The following is a 20,030-nucleotide window of genomic DNA, read 5'->3' on the forward strand; positions in this document are numbered from 1 at the left end:
GTTATAAACAGTGTGTTGTCAGCCCTTTTTTCCCTCGACGACTCCGCCCTCTTTGTAACAGCTATTCCGTAAGACGACTCCGTCCACGTGAGTTCCTGGCCGGGTCTTAGTACAGTAAACTGAAATCAGTGAAGTCTCATTCATTCATGTTCTCAGGTTCAGATGAGCGAGACTTTTGATTACACCACAGGCGCATTTCGTCAGTGTTTATTTGTTTGGCTTCCTTCATCTGTACATTTTCCAAAGCAATGTCGAGGGGAAGCTGGAACCTTTCCTAGCAAGCATCGGGGGCAAGGCAGGAACAATTCCTGTCCATCGCAGGGAGAATCGTAATATTACAAGCTTACCGAAGTCTTTTTGCGATACTGTGCAACATGGAGAATTCAAATATGTATGATAATAAAATTGGAATTTTTTTTGGCCAAGATCGGAATGTATGTTGTATTTTTGACCTCTGTGGCAAAGCCAGCTTTGGTGCTTTATCAGCAAGGCAGGTTTATGAACAGACCTTTACTCTAATATGTTATGTATTTTTGCGTGGTTGACATGGCATTACGATGCAGTATTCTCTGCAATCCCTCATAACTCCAAAGTTACGTTTTATATTAACGTATGAACAGTATTGCTGCTTTTCTGTGGTTTCCCATGTCAGTTATTTTCACTAATTTTTCTCAACCGATTACATAGATCTTTTCAAAATGCAGTAGTTTTTGCCAGTATATTTTGCTTGTATAATAACAACATATAAACTCAAATAGTTTTTAACCTGTGCTACTCTGCCTATTTTCCTAAGTCACTTACTCTAAATTAAGTAAACAGAAGAGCATTGATTACAACTCTAAACTGGTTCCGTATATAAGTGTTTTAGCCTAAGATTACTAAAACAGCAAAGCAGAAGTTAAAAGAAGAACGTGACTTGATGTACTAAATTATTTGATATGACCACTACTATGCCAAAAGTGTTTTTGCAGTTCTGTACACCATGAAGTACAATATGTTGCTAGGTGACAAAGTGCTTTGCTACTAGTCACAGGGTTTCTGTTTTTTTTTTCCTCCAAGGAGTTCTTGGGTGACCTATACAAGCCACTAAACTTATCAGTGCTTCAGTTGTTGAATTATGGAAACAATTGCTCAATATTATACTTGTAAAGCAACTTGAGATGATCATCTCTATGTAAATATGCAATATAAAATAACTTGCTTGAAATTTAAAATTGAAATTAACTGTGTTACCAAGAAACCTTAAACATCTTACTTCTCAGATGGTACTATAAACAAAAACTTCACTTATTATTTGTGCGTTAACTTCCATAGCATTAAAGTTTCAACTAAACTAATAAATGAAGAGGTCAGTTCTTTGAAAATATGCACATTAAGGATGAAATATACATTCAAAATTACTTGCATTGAAAAGTTACACAAGTGCAGAACTCTTAGGATCTAAGAACTGTGAAAAACAGCAAATAGCAGGAAAAAATTATAAGAAAACCTAAAAGGTAACAAGAAAAGTCATTAGAACTACTAGAGCTACTATTACTTATGCACTTGCAATGGAAGTGAAGAACAGAATTGAGGAATTATGTCTGGTGGTTAGAATGCCTGGAGTTTGTGGACACTGAATGAGAGATAGCAACAAAAATACCTCCAGCAAAAGGAAGACTAAAAGAGCAAATAGGTTTTCTGGGATTTTAGATTTAACAAAGGAAAATAAGGAAAGCAGAGGCAACAAAGAAAAGGAAAGACATTTCCTACTGAGCAAGAAGAAATGAGAAGATATTCTTGAATGAGTAATGCGAAAGAAAAGGCAACCGATTAGGAAATACAAGAGACCTCTTAAAGATAATTGGACCCAAAAAGAACCTTTAATAACAACAGTACAGAAGGTGAAAGAATATCATTTGAATTATTTAAAACCTTGCAATACCATGCTTTTAAAGTGCTACTAGTAAAACACCAGAAATTAAAAAAAAAAAAAAAAAAAAAAAAAAACACACACAAAGTAGTGTTACTATATTGGAAAATGTCAGTTTATATTCAATTTCCAAAACGGCAATGCCAAAGAGTGTCAACACTGTCAAAGAATTTCACTCCTTTCAATGCCAACAAGATTGCACTTATAATCCTGCAAGCATGGTTTCAGAAGTTAATGGCGCGAGGAGTACAGCCAGTACAAGCTGGTTTCAAAAGAGGCAGAGGTGCCAGAGATCATAGTACTGATATCCAATGGAAAAAGCGTGAGGGTTCCAGAAAAATATGCAAGTCTTCTTTTACAGCTGTAAAACCCCTGACAGTGTGGAACATAATAAATTAATGGAAACATCTTACAGAATGTAGTTATGCAAATTAGATGATCTGATTTACATCATTAGAAGTCTGTATGAGGACTAAGACGCAACAATTAGAACTGAATATGGAATAACTGATTGGTTCAACGTTGGGGAAAAGTTTAAAAGGCCAAATATATGTAGAATACATCAAGTTATATTCTGGGCTGGATGAATCAATAGCTGGATTTAAAACAACTGAAAGAAACAGCAGCTATCAGATATGCAAGGAGATGATGAAGGTTAATGATATTGGTGAGAATGAGTAAAAGATGGATTGCTACACAATATAAAAAAAAAAAAATTGTCACACAGTTTATTCTTGGTAAACAGATGGTGTAACAGTACTTAAAAAAAAACCAAAAAAAAAACAAACAATTATTTTTCTATGCTCAAAGATCTCTGCAAATGGTGATGCAGCAATGTAACTAACATATTTTCTTCTTGAAAGAAATCTGCAAAAGATAATAAAGAGCAAAGACTGCACATGGTCAGTAAAGGTTTGTATAGTCAGAACTGCCTTGCCAGTAATGACATACAATTGTGAGAACTGGAGTATAAGAAAAGCTGAATGCAGGAGAATCAACACTTTTGAATTGTACTGTGGGAGAAAAAAATGTGAATTACCTAGACTGCAAAAAGATCAAACCAGTCAATACACAAGTGAATAAAAGAAGACCGCCAGCTTGAAGCAGTGATAGTGAAGTTAAAGCTAAAATAGTTTGGCTGCATGATGAGAAGAGCTGATTTGGTAGACAAAGAACAAGAGGAAGCAGAATCAAAAATAGTATCACTGAAATAATGCCCAGAGAAGCTGTTGCTGACAGACGAGGCTTACATGATGTAATGAAAATTGGACATGAATGAATTACTGAACACACAACCTTTCTCTTAGAATCGAATTGTAATTTTGGTACTTTTGGTACAGTAGAATACTGAATCACATCTCTGTGTTATAAAAAAAAAAATACCCGCGATAAGATAAGAATTCTTCCTGGGGACGAGAAGTGATCTTTTGAAGAGAGACTGAGACACTTTCACTTCCCACGAGATGGACAAGTCATGTCATACTTAAAACCTTCAGACGCAAGTCCCGTGATACACATGCAGAGCAGGTTAGAGATAATGGAAGTAGAAAAATTCGAAAGTCTCCAAAATTGAGAGTAAAGACAACAATAGCGCAAACAATCTGAAAATATTACTTGGGGAAATAACGGAACAGCGAAAAGAGATCGAATGATCAGGTGTTATACAGGCTTTTAAACATTCGAAGCTTCGCACGAAATGCAGATCACGCGGCATGCAGCAGCAAGCCAACTGCTTCTCGAGCAAAGAGGAGGTGAAAAAAACAACTATTACTTGTTTCCCAATGTATCACCATTTTAGAGGGGCTTTGGAGGAGTGGTAGCATCTCCTTGGGGTGCGCTCAGCCCCCCTCTTCACAACAGCGCCTACCGCTGGCTTTGGGGGGGTTGGGGTTGGTAGGTGAGTGAATTGCAGATCAAGCATGAGGGCAACAGCAGCTGCTCGAGCATAGAGGAGTTAAAAAAATGTATTTGTTTCCTATTGTATCACCGTTTAAGAGGGGTTTCAGAGAGGCAGCAGGGGGAAAAAGGGGTTGGCAAGCAAAGCGAGCAGGATGCAAAGCCCCCTAGTTAACTTCACAAATTAATGTATTCATTTTCAATAGAACTAGTAAGTTTAATTATCCCACATGGAAAAAGAAGCATTATTAATTGGAAGACTTGTTGAATAAGTTACAGAGGCTGAGACTTCTTTGTGTGTACAACAAGCATGTGTAAGGAGAAAGAAGGAACTGTTGGAGGTTCATTATTATGCACCGCTTTTCATCTCAGTGGCAGTAATATTAGAAATGAATATTAGAGTGCAGGTTATCAACAAGAAGATTGAGGAGCCGTACTGTCTGTTTCAGCCGGAAAATTGAGTTGAGTGCTAAGTAAGTCATGTACATCCTTAGCACCTAACTGCTGTTTTTTTTTTTTTTTTAAAAATCTGCAATGAAACACATCGCTGCTGACTAAGTCAGAGTAACCTTTACCTGAAGAAAAAAATATCAGCATCTGGGTGTCTTGTGGCTTATATATACAGGCATTAGAGCAAGCAACACTCCAAGGTTAATTCAGTAACTCCTCTTCTAACATCTGATGTTCAGTTATGGTAATGTGACAGGCAGAGTGCAGATTTAAAATGCTATTTTTTAAACTAAAATTAAGTTTGGCCTTAAATAAAATAAGTAATCACTATTTGAAAATGAAGTCATTTGTCTTGCCTGAAGAAGGGGCCTGAGTTGCCTCGAAAGCTTGCATAATGTAATCTTTTTAGTTAGCCAATAAAAGGTGTCATTTTGCTTGGCTTTTCACCACATTCATAATGGCTAACATGGTACAACACCCTAGTACTACAACTTAAATACTGTAATCATTTAAATAGCATCATCAGTATTTACTATTTCGTGTCTGTGTTGTGACCTGTTTCCCTCTGTTTTAATATGTTTACATATCCTCTTGGCATGTTGAAATCATAATCAACAGGTGTCTGGGCATAGCGCAAATCAGACAGGAGCTCAATTCAAATCCCTTGTCACAAATTCCTCCCTGTACACTACACTATTAGAAAGTCACAAAGTCAAAATCATGAGAAGGTTTTAATAATGTAATAGTTTCCAGCTTACAGTGCATTTTGGCTTATGTCCAGAGTAGTGATTTTTGCTGGAAAATTAAACTGCATTTGCAACCTTTGGAAGTGAAAGTAAAACCAGTTTGAAGTCTGAGCTTTCTGTTCAGTTTTAAAAACGCAATTTTTCAAACTTGCAAGCAAGGGGATGAGTTTTTTTTTCCTTTTATTGATTACATTTTTTTTTCCTGGTTTTGTTTGATTGACATGGTGTTTGCAGATTGAGTAAACTCTTCGGTTTAAATTCATTTCTGAGTTTTTGTTAAAGTGACTGGTACAGGCTGTTACTAAATTCCTCAGATAGTTTCAGTGGCTGGTTTATCAGCCTTTTCATATTATGCATTCCTTCATTGAGTACTGTATATGGGAGCATATTTTGGTTAATTTGCGCTTCAAGGTGCAGGAAGATTGCATAAGTAATTGTGACAATTTTTTAAATATGATAAGCAGCTTGCTAAGTTGAAGGGGGGAGTTGGAGACCAATTAAATTTACATTAAAGATTATGCGCTTATAACAGCTAACACATCTTTTAGGTATGTAATTCATTTTATTAATAGGCAACCACCTGAAAAATATAGAATATACTGTATATATATAATATATATATGTATGTATGTATATATACAGTGTCCTCCACTTTATTGGCACCCCATGTAAAAATTAGAAAGAAGGGTTAGAACAAAATCACTGTTTGCTGAAGAACCATCATCTTGTACTGAAAAAATGAGAAACATCTGACTTTTAATTGAAACAAGTTCATTAAAAAAAAACAAAGCCCTCATCAAGAAATAAATATTTTTAACAAAAACACATGTGCCACAACTGTTGGCACCTCTGTACAACCTCCCTTTGCAAGGATAACAGCACAGATCTTTCTCTTATAACCTTTTATAATGTTGGAGAATACAGAGCATGGCATCTGAGACCATTCTTCTTCTTTACATAATCTCTTCAGATCATCCAGGGTCCTAAGCCCACTCCTGTGTACTCTCCTGTTCAGCTCACTCCACAGGTCTTCAATAGTGTTCAGGTAAGTGGACTGAGATGGCCATGACAGAACTTTGATTTTGTGGTCAGTTAACCATATGCAGGGTTGATTTGGACATGTGTTTCAGATCACTATACTGCTGGAAGATCCAATCACGACCCAGTTTTAGTTTCCTGGCGGAGGCAACCAGGTTTTGATTTAAAATCTCCTGAAATTTTATGGACTCCATGATGGCATGTACCCAAACAATGTTTCCACTTTTTTTGTTGGAAAAACAGCTCCACAACATCATAGAACCTCCACCGTATTTCACAGTTGGGACAAGGTTCTTTTCATTATATAGATCTTTCATTTTACACCAAACCCACTTTGTGTGTTTATTGCCAAAAACTTCAAATTTTGTTTTATCAGACCATAGAACACGCGGTTCCAGTCAAAGTTGTAGTAACATTTTACAAACTCCAGGTGCTTAACGTTTGTGGATAACTGACAGAAAAGACTTCTTTCTGGCATACCTTCCAAATGATCTGTTGGTTTGGAGGTGTCATCTGCTGGTGGTTCTGGAGACTTGATAACCCCAGGATTTTACTTTTTCTTGCAATTTCCCAACAGTGATCCTCGGGAGATATTATTGCTTCTCTTACAATCCTTCTCAGTGTACGTGGGGGTAAAATAAACTTGGGTCCTCTTCCAGGCAGGTTTGTCACAGTTCCAGATGATGACCACTTTTTTTTATTGCCCTAACTGTAGAAATGGGCATTTTCAGGAGAGTAGCTATTTTTTTATAACCATTCCCCAAGTTATGAAGGGCAACACACTTCTCTCTCAGGTAGATTCAGTGTTCTCTTTTCTTTGCCATGATGATGGTTGGCTAAGGAAATTTGGTTCTGTGTCTCTTCATATTTGTATCCCGGCTGATTAGGAAGCATTGATTTCATCTGGAAAGTTCCTATATACTCCAGTCAACTTAACAATGCCCAATTTAAATGGGAAACATGCTTCAGTTACATTGTTTCACATTAATTTCCAAGGGTGGCAACAATTGTGGCACGTGTTTTTGTTAAACAAAGCCCTCATCAAGAAATAAATATTTTTATCTTTGAATGAACTTGTTTCAATTAAACGTCAGAAGTCTCTCATTTTTTCAGTCTAAAATGACAGTTCTTCAGTAGTGATTTTTTTCTAACCCTTCTTATTAATTTTTACAAGTGGTGCTAATAATAGTGGAGGGCACTGCATATACAGTACTGTGCAAAAGTTTTAGGCAGGTGTGAAAAAATGATGTAAACAAAGAATGCTTTCAAAAATGGAAGTGTTAATCATTTATTTTCATCAATCAGCAAAATGCAGTGAATGAACAAAAGAGAAATCTAAATCAAATCAATATTTGGTGTGACCACCCTTTGCCTTCAAAACAGCATCAATTCTTCTAGGTACACTTGCACACAGTTTTTGAAGGAACTCGGCTGGTAGGTTGTTCCAAACATCTTGGAGAACTAACTACAGATCTTCTGTGGATGTAGGCTTCCTCACATCCTTCTGTCTCTTCATGTAATCCCAGACACACTCGATGATGTTGAGATCAGGGCTCTGTGGGGGCCATACCATCACTTCCAGGACTTCTTGTTCTTCTTTACGCTGAAGGTAGTTCTTAATGACTTTGGCTGTATGTTTGCGGTCGTTGTCCTGCTGTAGAATAAATTTGGGGCCAATCATACGCCTCCCTGATGATATTGAATGATGGATAAGTATCTGCCTGTATTTCTCAGCATTGAGAACTCCATTAATCCTGACCAAATCTCCAACTCCATTTGTAGAAATGCAGCCCCAAACGTTCAAGGAACCTCCACCATGCTTCACGGTTGCCTGCAGACACTCATTATTGTACCACTCTCCAGCCCTTCAACGAACAAACTGCCTTCTGCTACAGCCAAATATTTCAAATTTTGACTCATCAGTCCAGAGCACCTGCTGCCATTTTTCTGCACCCCAGTTCCTATGTTTTCGTGCATACTTGAGTCGCTTGGCCTTGTTTCCACATCGGAGGTATGGCTTTTTGGCTGCAACTCTTCCATGAAGACCACTTCTGGCCAGACTTCTCCGGACAGTAGATGGGTGTACCTGGGTCCCACTGGTTTCTGCCAGTTCTGAGCTGATGGCACTGCTGGACATCTTCCGATTTCGAAGGGTAATAAGCTTGATGTGTCTTTCATCTGCTGCACTAAGTTTCCTTGGCCGACCACATGCGTCTACGATCCTCAACGTTGCCTGTTTCTTTGTTCTTCTTCAAAAGAGCTAGAACAGCGCATCTTGAAACCCCAGTCTGCTTTGAAATCGTTGTTTTTGAGAGTCCTTGCTGATATAACTATAACTTGTGTATAACTACCTTGTGTCTTGTTGCTGTGCTCAATCTTGCCATGACATGAAACTGTCTTCCACAACCTCACCTGGGTAGCAGAGTTTGGCTGTTCCTCATCCAGTTTTAAGCCTCCTACATAGCTGTTTCTGTTTCAGTTAATGACTGTGTTTCAACCTACGTGTGACATTGATGATCATTAGCACCTGTTTGGTATAATTGGTTGATCATACACCTGAGTATAATCCTACAAAATCCCTGACTTTGTGCAAGTGTGCCTATAAGAATTGATGCTGGTTCGAAGGCAAAAGGTAATAACACCAAATATTGATTTGATTTAGATTTTTCTTTTGTTCACGCACTTTGCATTTTGTAAATTGATAACAATAAACAATCATTATTTATATTTCTGAAAGCATTCTTTGTTTACAGCATTTTTTCACACCTGCCTAAAACTTTTGCACAGTACTGTATGTATATACAGTATTGCTGTTTTTTTTTGTGATAACGTATCACTGTACTGAGGAAAAGTGATTGGATTTTTCTATTTTGTCTGTGGGAAAGTTAAATAAGTGTACTTTATTAATATTTGCATAAGAAATACATTGCTTCTGTGTTCCTGCATATGACATATTCCTAACAGAATGCATTGCTTCCATATACCAGCAGAAAGTTTCAAAACAAAATGCTGTCACCTTGTTTGAATCTAGCATTTGGGTTACTCTTGGTTTTCACAATGCTTGGGAAGAAAAGCCTTGATATGAAACAAGCAATTTCATAAATTGAAATTTAAACCCACCAGGGTGTGCTGCAGCTGGGACTCCTGAGCCCTTATGGGCAGTGTTTTTTCACACTCGGAAGTGCAGCTGGAACTTGGCAGTCAACCACCTGGAGCACTTCCGGGTGGACTATAAAAGGGGCCAGCAGCCACCACTCAAGGAGCCTGGGTCGAGAGGAGGAGAACTACGCTTGTCAGGAGGAGTGGTGGTGCAAAGAGGATTATGGTGTTTTGGTACTTGGGACTGTGTTGTGTCTGTGGGTCACGGGGAAGACGTGCCCCACAGGTGAAGAGAAATAAAAGTTTATTTTGGTTTTATTAGTGCCTCCGGTGTGAGTCTGTGTCGGGTCAGGCGCCAATAGAGCGCCTTTTGTTACAATAGTTTATATAAAAATTATGTTTTAGGACATTTGCCAAAACTAGAATGCTGTTGTTTCATCTTATTATGAATTGTGACATTGTTTTAATTTGTCCTGAAATGGGTTATCTTGCAGTGTAGGTAGCACATTTTTATCATTGCTCCTTTTTTCAAATATCTTTCAAAGTTCTATTAAAAGTAAAAGTGGGTAATTCAATGAAGATGCAAGTAAAAAGAAAACAGCTGTGGACAGTATTTTATAGAATATAAATTAATCCAGAATCTTTTGTTGGAATAAACAGAAATTGTCGATTTCCATGTAGGTTTTCAGACCATATCCCATTGATATGCTTTTTAGGTCAATTAGAAGCTTTGGGTAAATTTAATTCCTTATGAGTTACTTTCAGAATGTTGGTGTGCTCTGTGTAAGACTGGTGATGGGCTTTCCTGTATCTTGCTCGTTTGTGCCTTTCTGTTCTGATGTTGCCAGAATGCCGACTACAACAACAATAAACTGGATTGTGGTAATTTGATAGATAGGTGCATGGAAAGATGAAATGCTTTGTATTGGTATGTTTTATTAGCATCATACACTTTGTAATAAATGTGTAAGCCATTTGGCAAGTAATGATGCAGACTATTTAAATGTTGGCTTTTAAATTAGCTGAAATTTTTGACTTACTTTTAGTCTAGTTAAATTTATAGCATTGGTAAGCAACAAACTTGTGTTAGTCTGTTTAGTTACACATTTCTGTTAGAACCAGAATTCTGTGTTTCTGTGTGTGTGTATTCATCATAGTGTAAGATGGTTTCTGCCTTACGAAAATCAATAATTATTCAAGGTATTTAATTTTTTGTATATATACATATTATTACAGTCCTGTTTGAAAGTATGGCGCTGGCACATGGATGGCAGGTCCTGTACACTTTGTCATTTAAATATGCTATTCATCAGCAATATTTGTCTTGGTAAATAATTTGCCATTATATTCTGTAATGATTTTATTGACACCATCTAGGTACTTGAAAGTGATGACTAAGTTACATATAGTGTATGTTTGTAATTCAAAACTTAAACTGTAATCTTATTTTGGTATATATTTGGTTTTTTGAAGTAATTCTTAAGAGTCATGCTGTATATTAAATCGAAATGTAATTTGTTTTTGAGATTGATTTATTAAAGATTCTTCACATTGCAACCAAAAAAAGTAACAATTCCATATTTTTGTCAAGATATATTTAATATCAAGTGTCTCTGTTTACACTCTCCATCAGTATATAAACAATGCAGTATCTTTACATGCATTCATCAGTTCTCAGGCCCACCAAATCCATCTAAGGACACACATGCACATCAACACTTGCTCATGCAAGGCCTGTTCATCTAGCCTCTGTGTTTTTTCAGGTATGGAAGAGAAACAAGAAAACTCGGGCAGAGAGGGGAATATCATGCAAACTCTACAGTTTATGGGCCAGTATTCAAACCAGTAATAATGGAGTTATGAGACAATAGCGCTAACCACCACATTCTATGCATTATATAGACAGGCATATACAGTACATAGAGAAGAATATATCTATAGTGTTTTGTTAAAATGCCAAGTGGTTTCTTAAGCAATGAAGACTGTTGTTAAGTCAGTCTGCTTAGTCTCTCTGTGATTGTATTGCATATTGTGTATTAATTACTTCTGCTCTGACAGCAAGAGAACATAATATTTTTCTTTAAATTTTAATTAAGTATGCCAATTAAATACATATGCAGTGTGTTTGTTCTTCTACTTTCTGAAATTGGGTAAACTGGTCAAAAAATATGGTGTGAATATTCAAATTGAAAATGAGTAAATATTCAGTTATACAGTATTCAAACCCAGGTTAATGATCCTGGGCATTACATGTACATTTGTACGTAATTTTTATATTTTATTATTATGGTAAGGTCTACAGCAAGACCAAATACAAACCTCAAAAAAAATCCTACTGGTACTATTTAGCTAAAAGAGCTATCAAAATAATGAGCAGCTGCACCATATAAAAGGGGTCATCAGCACTGCCATCATATTTTCAGTCTAGTTCTGACCATTGGGTGACAAAGTCTTAAAATGCTCAGCCTTTTGGGCGCAAGAGCACTATCCCTCTCCCCTGTCACTCAAAATGTCCTGTAGCCTCACAAAAAAGTGCTTTCCCCTGGACTCCAAATCAGTCCTGCATCCTGATCCTCACAACTGTCCTTGCAGCAGCAAGACATGTCACAATATGTTTGTAGTGCTGGACACTAGCTGAGTGCTACAAACTGGACCCAACAACATTGTCAAAAGCTCCTCATGTTTTGCAGAGTCACTGCAAAAATAAATAAATAAAAAATATAAAAGTAATATAGCAAAGCATGGTGGTTGTGAGTGTGCCACGTAATTATTTAATCTTATTTTTGTGGCTGCTTTTATGGCTCCCTGTCCTGAGAAGGCTCAGGAGGAATGCAGGACAGTTAGTAAGACCACAGACAAGGTAAGAATAGCTAGTAGGGGTGGGCGGTATGACCAAAATTCTATATCACGGTATTTTTCTAAATTATCCCGGTTTCACGGTATTCAACGGTATTTTTTTCCCCATGCATGAGTGGATGTTAACCACATTTTCCACTGCAATTACTGGCTAAGAATAACCTATTCCACTGTCAAGAGTATTGTACATTGTACAAAAAAAAACATTTTAATGTGCACACAAGTATTAATACAGGTTTGCATTGCCCCATAAAGTGATAGTTTTCAAGGGGGTGGCACTAATGGAGAAGGTATCACATTGCATGACAGATGCAGTCAAAATATAGAACCTTTTTATTGAACAAATTTTGCAAAAAACAAACTATAATTTTGACAACATATTTTCAACCATACAAAGAGGCATTTAGACTTAGTAAAATATCCAGAAGTGCTTGTCAAAAGTTGTATTGCACTGAATATGTCTTAGAAAAGGAATAAATAGTAAATATTTTTTGTAAACCAACTACACTTTCTGTTAATGTTAACAATCTCTGTCCACTGACACGTTAAAGTGACTTTTTAAACAACTTTATCATCATTAAACTGCATAATATTTAAACTAATAAATCATAACAATAAAATAAATAATAGTACAGTGATCCCTCGCTATATCGCGCTTCGCCTTTCGCGGCTTCACTCTATCGCGGATTTTATATGTAAGCATATTTAAATATATATCGCGGATTTTTTGCTGGTTCGCGGATTTCTGAGGACAATGGGTCTTTTAATTTCTGGTACATGCTTCCTCAGTTGGTTTGCCCAGTTGATTTCATACAAGGGACGCTATTGGCAGATGGCTGAGAAGCTACCCAACTTACTTTTGTTTCTCTCTCTCTCTCTCTCTCTCTCTCTCTCTCTCTTGCGCTGACTTTCTCTGATCCTGACGTAGGGGGTGTGAGCAGGGGCCTGTTCGCACACCTAGACGATACGGACGCTCGTCTAAAAATGCTGAAAGAGTTGCTACCTTCTGTGTGCAGCTGCTTCGTGAAGCGACATGCTGCACGGTGCTTCGCATACTTAAAAGCTCAAAGGGCACGTATTGATTTTTGACTGTTTGTTTTCCTCTGTCTCTGTCTCTCTCTCTCTCTCTCCCTGCTCCTGACGGAGGGGGTGTGAGCTGCCGCCTTCAACAGCTTTGTGCCGCGGTGTTTCGCATACTTAAAAGCAAAACAGCCCTATTGATTTGTTTGGTTTTCTCTCACTTTCTGACATTCAGTGCTCCTGACGCGCACTCCTTTGAAAAGGAAGGTATGTTTGCATTCTTTTAATTGTGAGACAGAACTGTCATCTCTGTCTTGTCATGGAGCACAGTTTAAACTTTTGAAAAACAGACAAATGTTTGTTTGCAGTGTTTGAATAACGTTCCTGTCTCTCTACAACCTCCTGTGTTTCTGTGCAAATCTGTGACCCAAGCATGACAATATAAAAATAACCATATAAACATATGGTTTCTACTTCGCGGATTTTCTTATTTCACGGGTGGCTCTGGAACGCAACCCCCGCGATGGAGGAGGGATTACTGTATTATTACTGATAGTTGCACTATTACTTCAAGACTTCAAGCCCAGGTGCATTACACAGTATTCACCAAATTAAAATAAAATAAAACAAGTGCAACTTGGTGATGACATTTTTACCAACTGAACCATCATTTAGGCAAACTGCATTAATATGGACCTTGCTTCAAGCTAAGCTATATGCATAAATAATATACCTGCAACTTGCATTTATAATGCTATTTGTCGTATAGCCCTACGGAATCGTAGTAGGGCCATGGTGAAGAAAAAAACAATATGGACACAGGGAAGAAAAAAACAAACTATATGTCGAGAATAAAGTCAACATTTCCACTTTATTCTCGCTGTTTATGTCGAGATTAAAGTCAACATTTCCATTTTATTCTCGCCGTTTATGTCGAGATTAAAGTCAACATTTCCACTTTATTCTCGCCATTTATGTTGAGATTAAAGTCGACATTTCCTCTTTATTCTCGCCATTTATGTTGAGATTAAAGTCAACATTTCCACTTTATTCTCATAGTTTACTTCATAATTTAAGTAGAATGTCGTAAACTAAACTTCTTCCTAAAATCAATGTTTAATTTACTAGAGTTTGTCAAACCCCGTTATAAATGAATGCAGCACATTAAATGCTTTATGTTGTGTTCCCCGACCCAGTTGTTAATCACTACGCTTCTTAAACTGACTTCCTCCGCACTAAGAGGAGACAGCGATCACCATACAGAATCCATTCACTTCATGATATTCCTGCTTTCTGAAAATTTAGAGTGCTATGATAAATACTTGATATCATTTTCATGATGAAATGCATTAAAGCAGGTATTATACATGCACGGTAGTGCTGCTCCCTCGCAGTAAGGGGTCCCCAGGTGTATGTTCAGTGTAGAGAACTTTATGGCAGGTGTGAAGAGGCTCCAAAAAACTGGATATATGAGTGGCTATTGCACGGGTTTAATTTAAATATTGTGTAAATGTTGGGTTTGTGATCTGGTGGTTGGAGACACGAACACAGAATTCAATGCATGTTCTTCTGAGCGGGCTATCTTTATTGCATGCATTCTGTCTCTATCTGACGTACCAAAACCCCAGTTCCTATCCTTCCTTTTTCTTTCACCACATAACCAATCACCACACGATAAATGTCTTTGTGAAATTAAAACTAGTTATAAACTTAGCCCACGGAGTGTTCAGAACTTTAAAAATATCTTCGTTATACATGTTTAATTATGCCATCCATTCAGAGTTGCGCCCATCTCTGAACGAGTGGCCAGCACATCGCAGGATGAATACAAGCAAAACATACACTAGCAGGGTCAATATAGCATAACAAAACCCCACATCCTACATGACTTTGAAAGGAAACTGAAGCACGCCGAGTAAACCCACCAGAAAAACATGCAAATGCAAGGCAGGCACGCCGCCGTGCCCCCATATGATTAATGCATGCTTTAATGCATTTCACCATGAAAATTATATTAAGTATTTATCTTAGCATTCTAAATGTTCAGAGAGCAGGAAGATCATGAAGTGAATGTATTCTGTGCGGCGATCGTTGCTGGCGCCTCCTCTTAGTGCAAGAAGAAGTCAGTTTAAGAATCTCAGAGAACACTTAACACAAAGCATTTAATGTGCTATATAACTTATGACGGGGTTTGAGAAAATCTAGTAAATTAAATATTCATTTTACGATGAAGTTTACGATGTTCTACTTTAATGACAAATTACGAGAATAAAGTCAACATGTCGACTTTATTCTTGTCATAAGCGTCAAGATTAAAGTGGAAATGTCGAGAATAAAGTCAACATGTCGTCACACTATTACACAGTAACCAGGTACATTACACTGTATTGAAAACAAATAAAACAAGTACAACTTGGCTTGCAGTATTATCCAGTAGTATAGAAACAGTATTTACACATCTGACCTTTTAAAACTAAAGTATCTCCAGGCGATGGACGTGACTCCTTTTTTTCGGCAAAAGTTCTTCTGTTCATCATGTTCAACTTTATCGTCGGCTTCAGTTTCAGAATGTTCTGTGTCCATTTTCACCGCGCAATACCTACGCTACCGCTACCTATTTGGTGGTGTAGCAGTGAAAAAGAGACCCCGTGCAACAAATCTGTGTTTAGCGGTGTAGCAGTGAAAAAGGTCCCCACTTTAACAGTTTCCCGCTTCGCCACGTTCCGAACGTCGTTTAGGCAATTTAAACCTGTGTTGCAGTATAAGAAAAAACCATATCATAAAAAAAATAAAAAACGGTTTTCGGTATGAACCGGTATACCGCCCAGCACTAACAGCAAGTAAAGTAAAAGTGCTGGTAAGCTGAAGGTAGACTTTTTTTTTTTTATTTTGGAGGTGTCCAGTGGCCAGTGGCAGTGTATCATTTTATAAGGTGAAATTCACAATAAAAAGCCTGTTGGCATCTGTGGATTTACCCGGAAAAGTGGGATTATAATAGTATCAAGTCCGGGTCTGCACAATCTACTTACTCTTTTTTCTTCATTACAGATGTAGCAATATTTTAATAAAGGTGGACTGAATATTTTTAACTATACCTCATTGTTTTAGGTATTTTGTGTGAAACCAGCAGCCGTGCAATACAATGAGACGCAGCACCAGAGAAGTATTTAGAAAAACTGCTCCAAATACACCTCAAGATCAAAGTGCAGGGCAGTGGGACAGAATAAAAAAAGTCTGAAGGTGACTGGTTGCAAGGTTTAATGATGAAGACATGCTAACCGTTCCAAAAAACTGATAGTGGATGTGAAGTGCAAAACAAATCTGTAAAATACTACACCTTTGCATAGCATGTCCAAAGTAACTTTTTGCCAAAATTAGTGTGGGTAAAACAAACCACTTTTTTACAATTGAATATCAGCTTTTGCTTTTGAATAAGATCCTTTTTAAATAAATTGAAATTATATTCGTATGACGATATTCGATCTGACAGACCGACTATCTTCATCAGTTTCATTGAATGTGTCATAGTGTTATTAACCAAATCTTATTTTGTTCCTCAAACCAGTTTTTGTAATTTGTATGCCACTTTGTGTGTAATTTAGTATCTAAACAAAGCTAAAATAAAAAAAGACATTATGAACATAATTCATTATATCCATGTAATTGACAACAATTTATATTTAAAGTATATTTGCTATGTTTTTAAGTACAGGTTCAAACACCTGAACTGTATATTCTTTCCAGAGCCTCTTGAGATGTTACATTTTAACTAAAACAAGCTCTAACCTGAACTCTGTTCATTCTGTGAGCTGACGTTGGCAGTTTGGAATGTAGCTTATTGTAACAAAAAGATGTTTTCAGTACAGGCCTATTAGAACAAATGGCAGTCTTCTCTGGTGTGAAAATTGTAAAGACGAGAACATTCAGAAGATGAACTTGTGTTTTGTTATCTCCTCAAACGTTAACAGATCAGTGGTGATGTCTTAAATAATAATAATAATAATTTATTACATTTATATAGCGCTTTTCTTAGTACTCAAAGCGCTGTCCACACAGGGAGGAACTGGGAAGCGAACCCACAATCTTCCACAGTCTCCTTACTGCAAAGCAGCAGCACTACCACATATTTTAATAATATTATGTTTATTTCAAGTAATCAGTTGTAAGTGTTATATCAGTCATACCAATCTGGAAAATATACCCATACTGTAGATTATGATAAGAAACAATTTTTTGATAGTAGCTACTTTACTCATTAAGGAGGAGCATTGTTTGGAAAATACTGGAATAAAAGAGTGGGCATTAGCCAATTTGTATCCCTAGTTGCAATTGCAGGACTTTTTGTGTAATTGTAAGTATTTCTTTAAAGTTTTTGAATTAACTGCTTTACTGTCCGTAAAACATATGTCCTATGGCCAATGAAAGGTTTATTTTATAGTGCTAACTCAAACTTGAAAGGAGACCTAGGATACGCAGTAATTGAATGCAGGGACTAATAACTGTATATTGATTTTACTGTTGCGGAAATCAATTCCCCTGCAACGGAAGATAGTTTGCTAATTTAAGAATGGCTGATATTCTGTCTTGTGAAGTTGTACATTTTCATATACAGAAATTGAAATTTCAGAAAGAAGAAAAATTCTTTAAGATGGTTGACAAAAATGTGTTTATTTAAATTACTGTTTGAAGTTTAAAAAGGACAGCATATTTGACAGGTTTTACTAAGTATATGAAAACATTTTTATTGCTTTGCTTTTTAAAAATATATTTTTTTGTTCTTATGGGTTATGGAATTATTATTTGGAATGTTTTTTTACACTCTTGTATGTAGCTTTAACTGCTTGATGGAAAGAGAGCTTGTCAGCTGCTAATGCACAACAACCTTCCAGTACTTTGGTAAATATATAGCAGTTCATTTAAAATAAAACCATACAGTTTTTTTTTTTTTTTTATTTAAAGATGAATACACAGTCATATAGAAATGAGTCTCGATTGTGATTGCGAGCTGCAGGTTAAGGTCCCACTAAAGCACCATTTAAGGAATCTTTGCATTACAGCTTAAGTAACACTATAAATTTCACTAAGGCTTGCCTGCTTCCTTGTCTGCAGTGGTTGCTCAGGGATCTGTTTTCATTGTTCTGTCTCATAGGCACAGAGGGTGAGCAGGCAAGCACAACACCAGCGCTTGCTGAAGCTACTTACTGTTACCTTAAGCATAATGGAGTAATGCAGATGGAGCAATTGATTGAAAAACTGCAGCATATGCTTTAAGCCAAACCTAGGATTGTAGTAAGTGAAGGTTAGGACATAGAGAGAGAGAGAGATGAAATAGAAAATACAAACGGCAGCAGTAGCAGTTTAATGTTGTAATTCAGATAATCACAGACTACAGGACTAGTGCTGAAATGTGGCCAAAGGATTCAAAATGACATCGCTGATTGGTTAATACCAGGGAACTGTTTTTGACCAATTGGCTGCTGGATGAAGCCGCTTCTGTGACATGACGGCAAATGATGGGGAACAGTTGTGATAGAGGTATACACGTATGGTGTGCATGTTCAGTTGTAAATATGTAATGCATCAAAATTGTATGTACAGATATACTAGTGCCTGCATTTTTTATTATATTTTTAAAGGTCTCCTTAAAGTATTGCATTTAATCTTTTATCATCTCTTTAAAACTGTATTTGGGAAATGCAAAATTGTGCTTAATACTTTTATATTTGACACGACCCTGTATGAATTATTTAATTTTTGTGATGTTAGTTAAAAGTTGTATTAAAATTAGCATAAATTAAGAAAATTACTGTTTGAGATAAGTATTTGATATTTTAGTGAAATACACATAATCTGTTGATATCTTTGTGTATTTGCAAATGTATTTGTTTTAATGTATAACCATTGATTCAGTGTTTTTATATAATGTGTTGTTGTAAATATTAACTGTAATAACATAATAAATAAGTTAATTGAATATATAAATTAAAACTGTTAGTATTTGGTATGAGATGTATATTTATTTATACAGTTTACTTCCTTTAATTATGAAATAGCTTTTAAATATACAATTTCATATTAATAATATAGAATTTCACATGGTAATTATGCCGGCTGGGCATTTTTTTCGAGTGATACACAATGGACTCCCTATCGTCTTCTGACATTCCCAGGACTGGAATGTGTGGTTTCTTTTTATAATTTAAGAGAGCATACGTAGTCAAGGAGTCAATGAAATTCTTGTTGTGACACACTGCAGCCTGAAGGATGCATCATGCTGGGCATTTTATCAACAAAATGTTTTGTTGCTGTTGAATAGCCAGCAGCTCATTCAGAAAGGTTCTTACTTTTTTAAGACAATAAAGCACACTTTGATAAAATAATTAATGTTATCAGAAAATGGTTATACATCTAATAGATGTTCTTAATAGACATATACTATTTAAATTAAATTAAAATTAATGTATCCCGGTTAACTTCGATTTCAATATGTTTCATTGCTTCTGATGCTCTATTGATTTTATGGGGAACATAGCTATTAAAAAACTATGCAAATATAATAAGGCTGTCTGAAGTTAATTAGTTCAACTATTTATATTTATCCTGGCTTTCATACAATGAAAGCAAAAAATAAAGTAAAATAAATCAATAAATTGCAGTGGAAAGTTAAAATATTATCTCCATGCATATAATTATGTAACATGATCTTCTGTATAATAGCGTCTGGTTATAGAAGTTGACAGACCCTAAGGTATAATAATCTGGTCTAGTGTTATCAGTAGGATGTTGTTGGAATTGCCAAATAAGGGAGATGTCATTGTTGACATTGTGCTATATAGATAGATAGATAGATAGATAGATAGATAGATAGATAGATAGATAATATTTTTTTTATTATTTTTTTTTTTATTTTATTTTACTGCTATTAGAAAATAAAATACATTGATATAATTTACGCTTTTGAATAGGGGTTCTTATTTTCAAGATGGAATTTGCAACATATTTTTTTGTATTTC

At 36.2% G+C, this 20,030-nt stretch overlaps 1 protein-coding gene across 6 annotated transcripts in view; it reads left to right on the plus strand.

Annotated features, from left to right (window-relative positions):
• rasal2 (RAS protein activator like 2) overlaps nucleotides 1-20,030 on the plus strand; it is a 260,725-nt gene that overhangs the window by 158,552 nt on the left and 82,143 nt on the right. The gene's annotated exons all lie outside the window — the stretch shown is intronic.

This window comes from Erpetoichthys calabaricus, chromosome 10 (assembly GCF_900747795.2).
Source record: "Erpetoichthys calabaricus chromosome 10, fErpCal1.3, whole genome shotgun sequence".
NCBI classification, from domain to species: Eukaryota; Metazoa; Chordata; class Cladistia; order Polypteriformes; family Polypteridae; genus Erpetoichthys; species Erpetoichthys calabaricus.